The sequence below is a fragment of the Lissotriton vulgaris genome, chromosome 1_1 (genome assembly GCF_964263255.1).
Source record: "Lissotriton vulgaris chromosome 1_1, aLisVul1.2, whole genome shotgun sequence".
Lineage (NCBI taxonomy): Eukaryota > Metazoa > Chordata > Amphibia > Caudata > Salamandridae > Lissotriton > Lissotriton vulgaris.
Window position 1 is genome coordinate 815,897,433 of NC_141685.1, and position 6,000 is coordinate 815,903,432.

Below are 6,000 nucleotides of genomic sequence, written 5' to 3' on the forward strand. Positions count from 1 at the left end.
CGAATGGGAATGCCACCCTCAGGTTCTCCTCCCTTATTTTCAAACTTGGGGAGTCTCTCACATAGACCTGTTCACCACACACCAAAACGCAAAATGCCAAAGCTTCGCATCCAGGTACCGACACCCTCAATCCAGGGGCAATGCACTATGGATGAACTGCTTAGGGATATTTGCCAATGCTTTTCCACCTCTCCCATTCAATCCATTTGTGGTTCAAAAGCTCAAGCAAACATCTCTCAAACTAATCCTCGTAGCTCCCAAATGGGCACATCAACCATGGTTCACAACCCTGTTGGAGCTATTTGTAGTCCCGCTTCAAAAGCTACATTTAGCCTCTGGTATCCTCACACAGAACCATGGTGAAACAGACACCCAGATCCCAAGCAACTGAATCTCGCGATCTGGCTCCTGAAGTCTTAGAGTTTGGTTACTTAAACTTTCCACCAGAATGTATGAATATCATTAGGGAGGCTAGAAAACCTACTACAAGGGCCTGCTACGCAGCTAAGTGGAAGAGATTTGTACAGAACATCATATGCCATCTGTTACACTTGCAACTATCAGCGTTGGCTTATACCTCTATCAGACTACGCCTAGCGGCAATTCCTGCAGATCTACAAAATAGACAGCATTTGTCGTTATTTAGAGTACCCATGTTCAAAGCTTTCATGGAAGGACTAAAAAGAGTCGTACCATCAAAACTTCCACCATCTCCAATGTGGAATCTTAATATAATCCTTACAAGGTTGATTGGCCCACCTTTTGAGCCCATGCACAAATGGGAACTATAGTTCCTCTCTTGGAAAACCGATTTGCTCATTGCAATCACATCATTAAGGAGAGTGAGTTAATTACAGGCACGAACCATTTTTCCAACTACACAAGGACAAAGTGGTTATTCGTACTAATCCTAAATGTTTACCTAAGGTTGTATCTGCATTTCACATAAATCAGATGATAGAATTACCCGTATCCTTTCCTCAACCTGATTCAGTTGCAGAAAGAGCTCTAGACACCTTAGATGTTAGAAGCGTCCTCTTGTACTTCACTGAAAGGACAAAATCTTTTTGTAAAACAAAACAACTCTGTTGCTTTTGCGCCACCACACAAGGGCATCAGGTATTGCAAGGTGGTTTATTAAGTCTATTCAAACATGCTATGCAAAAGCGAAAGGAACTCTAACGGCACCCCCTAAGGCACATTCCACTCGTAAGCTGGGGCCACAATGGTTGTTTTAGGAAACATTCCTATTGTTGACATTTTCAAAGTTACAACATGGTCTGTACCACACACATGAACTAAACAGTATTGTGTAGATGTATCGGCAAACCAACAACGAAATGTGGGTTAAGCAGTACTTCAAACACTATTTCAGACTACTCCAACAGCTAAGGGTTAGCCTCCGCTTTGGGAGGATTATGCAATATAATCTATGCATAGCATGTGATCTACAGCTCACCTGACTCAAACGGATAATGTTACTTACCCAGTAAGCATCTGTTCATGGCATGAAGACCTGTAGAGTGACATGCGCCCACCCACCCCCCTCCCCAGATACCAGTAGCTGCTGCTGTTCTCTGTTTAATTTACATACATATTCATGGACATCTCTATTCTTAACTACTACTCCATTCTCACTCTCTGCGGCAAACAATCTAACAATGGAGTTGATGCCAAAGCGCACTATCATTGAAAGGAGGAGTCACCTACCTCGTGACTGAAAAGACTTCTTTGAAGAAAAACAAAGTGCAAACATCAGTACCCAACACTAGATGGGGAGCTGTGCACAGCATGTGGCTCTACATGGCAAGAACAGATGCTTACTGGGTAAGTAACATTATCCTTTTTTCTAATCCTTAGATGCTTTTAGTATCCTCAATGTTCCCAGAATCTGATTACAAATGAACAATGAGGCCCATAGAAAAATTAAAGTCCATATTTTACCTTTTTGAAATTTGAGGACTTCCTCTTGCAGTTAGCCCCTGCAATGCAGCCCTCCGGATCTTTTCTGAGATATTTAACTTGCTACAAAAATAGGGAGATGAGTTAGGGGTGTCCTCTGGACCCCTGGACCTCTGATATCCCGGTGATGATCCCAAGTGCTGAAGGGTCAAATGAGCATCTACAGCTGGGCACCTCTAACCTTGAAGATGGAGTTCATTACTTCTCAGTTGACATTGCACTTATCGTAGAAGAATGTGGTCATGCCTTCTCTGAATGTCAATCCCTGAAATGTTTGAAGACCAGCAGAGGTGTCTTTGGAGAGGGATTATTACAATATTTTTGTTGCTAGCCAGCTCTGTCATGGGGCTACTGCTTATGAATGTTGAATAGGTTTATTGGTATCATTCATGTAGACTTTCACAACTCTGGACTTAATCCTTTAGGGTTAAACAAAATATATAGGCTCCACCACCTTAAGGTGAAGAGACCAATCTTATCTGTCCCACTTGGCACTGATATAGAGCTCCCCAAAAAGAACTTTTCATCTGAACTCTGATGAACTGGTCATAGCCAGAATTTTAGGTACGGTAAATGGAAAAGCACTGTAACACAAAGGAACCCTGGAATGGTGTCCAGAGGCCCGGGGGGGTTTTGGAGAGGACAATTGGAGTATATCCTCCCTACAATTATCTTATCACAAAAAATACTCCAAAAATACTATACCTGAAAAGGTTTGTCAGGTAGTGTAACAAACGAGGAATTTAGACCTTGTATGCGGTAATGGGGGCTGAACACTTGACCACTAATGGTGTGTTGGACCTGATAGTCATGTCCACATGTATGGGGGGAAAGCTAGTTCTTTTTAGTTACCCTCACACACCCTAGTGGTGTCATGCTTCATCATTGGGTCACCCCGACCCCTAGAAGTCGGGGTGGGCTCAACCACAGTATTGAGTGGCTCTATGATAGAGGAGGGATGGGGGATTATAAAATAAAATACCTCAATCAGACCCCTGGTTTCCCTTTATTCGTGGGTCTGATTGGGTCACTAAAAATGATTTAAAAACGGGTCTTGTTTGGATTTTAATGGTCCTATGACCCTAGTGCCGACATGTTTCAGTCCATACAAAGGGCCATAAAGGTCCAGGACTTTCTTCAGGGCTGGGAACAATCCCCGTCTATGTGTAGGGAATTTTCAGGATGGGAGGTCCCTATCCTAACAATGTAGCGAGGGAAGAGTAGCTTCTCCTCGTGTATGTTTCAAGGTATTTCTGTAATGCCAGGCTCCATCTGTGGAAAAATATTACGACATGCTATTATAGACATGATCTTATATACTGTAAGTGCTCAATCCATAATGCTGCATGCTTGCCATCCTGTGTGCATGCTGTGAGAGAGGAGAGGTTGATGCCCCCACTCAGTGTCACTCATTCTTATGTGTAGTAACACTCTTTATATAGGTGACACCCAATTCTAGTGCCAGACTCTACCCTCTGAACGTATTTAAGTAATGAGGTAGCAGGAGATATTGAATTAAACCAAAGAGAAGTGGTCTCAATTGCAGGTGTAAAAGACACATTGATATTCTTAAAAGCTTGTGCAATTCATTCATCCATGCATTCATTCATACGTACCATACAAGCGTTTAGTGCCCACGTTAGCACTTACCCAATTTAGGGGGCTTCAGGCTTCTCGACGGACCGAGAGGTGCTGGTGAGAGGTCCTAATGTAATCACAAGTGAAACAAGGTCGAGAGTTATCGCAATGCAGGGATATTTCTGTAAGTGCTAACAAGACCAAATAGAGGGAGGGCGGCGTGGACGCCTACATCACTGCGCGTTTTGGGCTGTGCTCCGAAGGTGATTATAACTACTTACTCAATTTGTGAGTTCCCCCGTCATCTCATTGTATGGCAGTCTCGGTCTCCGGCTTGATCTGAATAAGCCGCCAAGGGGGACACGTATATGCGTATGTACATAATCAATTCCGGATTGCCACGTTAGAGTGACTTGGCGACCGGAAACTCCCAAGATTATGGTAGGGAGGATCATGGAATTTGAAGTCTTTAGGTGATAAGAGTATCTCGGTTTAACGGTGTCCGTTTGGCAGGTCTATGGTGCGGGCATTAATTACGGATAATTTGGTCTACCCATATAATGGCATGTTCTATCACAGTATGGGAAACAATAAAAAATGCAATTTTTTGCGCTCAAATATTACGTGCAGGAACCAGCACATTTATGAGTTCATACTTCTAAATGTGTTCTCAACCGAAGTATAGAGCATTATATTTTTGATCTAGGTCACTCAATGTTTTTTAGCATCCATCCGGTGCTAATACATGTACTGTATGTGGTTTTCCAAACAATGTAAATTAAACCATATTTAGAGCGGTTCCTGCAAGGTATTTTGGTACGAAGGTGGTCAAATCGCTCTACACATGCCCACTTATATTTATGGGATCAGCCAGTTCTACTTCCTTAGTTGGCCCCAGGGTATGGAGTCATTCAATCCAATCTGATGAGTTTTCAGGCGGTAGACCCAACGCTGTTCTTTTTCAAATAGTATTTTCTGTAGGTTGCTCTCAGCTTTGACCTTTTCAATGATGGTCCATCTGATATCAGTGTCTTTATGATTCTTTTCCACATAATGGGCTGTCAGTTTTGTTGCTGTTACTGCTCTCCTGATGGTACTTCTGTGTTCACTTATGCGGGTCTTAATTTTTCGTGACGTCATACCTACATACGATAGTTGACATGGGCATCTTATGAGGTATATAACTGCCTCGGTGTTGCAATTCGTATGTGACCTTTGTTCCCACGGGGTAGTTAGGCCAAGGTCTAGATGTGTTGTATGTTCAGTAAATTCACATACGCTATGCACATTCCACATGGGAAGTGTCCCATCACTGGTTGTGTATTCCAGAGGGCGGTTTGGTTGTTAGTTTTCGGTTGAAAGCTGTTCCTGTGTACCAGTGAGTCTTTCAGACTTTTGTTCTTTTTGAAGGAGAACATGGGATTTTCAAACTTAAGGTGATTCGAGGTCAGTATGCTCCACTTTTTGTTTATAGTTTTTTTGATTTGATTGGATGCAGAATTGGATGTGGTCACGCAAATCAGTTATTGTGGTTCGGGTCTTTCATGAGTTTCAAGGAGGGATTCCCTAGGTGTATTGCGTGCTCTCTTTTTGGCATTCTGAATGATTTTAGATGGATATCTTTTCTCTTTGAGTTTGTTGGACAATACTTTGGCCTCTTTTTTGAAATCTTGAATATCCGAGCAGTTCGTACGAATACGTAGGAACTGTCCCACCGGTAAGTTTTCCCGCAAAGTGCGGGGATGAGCACTGTCAAACCGCAGCAAGCTATTTTTGTCTGTGGGTTTTGTATACAAGGAGCTGTATAAAGTTCCATTGTCAGCATTGATGTTGATGTCTAAAAATGGTACCGTCTTCCTGTCCTTGCTCATTGTAAAACGTAGGTGGGGGTTTAACTGATTGATCCATCTTTCAAATTCCTTTAGGCTTGTTTCATTGCCTCTCCATATCATTAGAATGTCATCTATATATCTGTACCATCTGCAGATATTAGTAGTGTACAGATTAGGGGCCCATATGTATTGGTCCTCAAATTGGCTCATGTATAGACAGGATATGCTGGGAGCAAATGTACTGCCCATAGATGTACCGTGGGTCTGAAGATACATCTGGTCCTCGAATTTGAAAAAATTCTCTGTTAGTGCCAAGCGGATGAGGGACACTATCCATTGTATGGGTGCTGACCATTCCCATGTTTCTTTCTGAAGTAGGTTCTCAATGACATTGATACTTTCGGCTTGTGGTATGCTGGTATAAAGTGCCTCTACATCGAGGCATACTAGTATTTGTAAGCTGGGATCATATTAATATTATTATTATAGGGGTTTGTAAAGCGCCTGGTGACGCCTCCCGGCGTGTCCCCGCGCTGTGGAGAGAGAGTATTTGGAAAGGTGGAGCAGAAAGACAAGCGATTAGAGAGTAAAAAGATAGGTTTTTAACAATTTTCTAAAGGATGCCTAA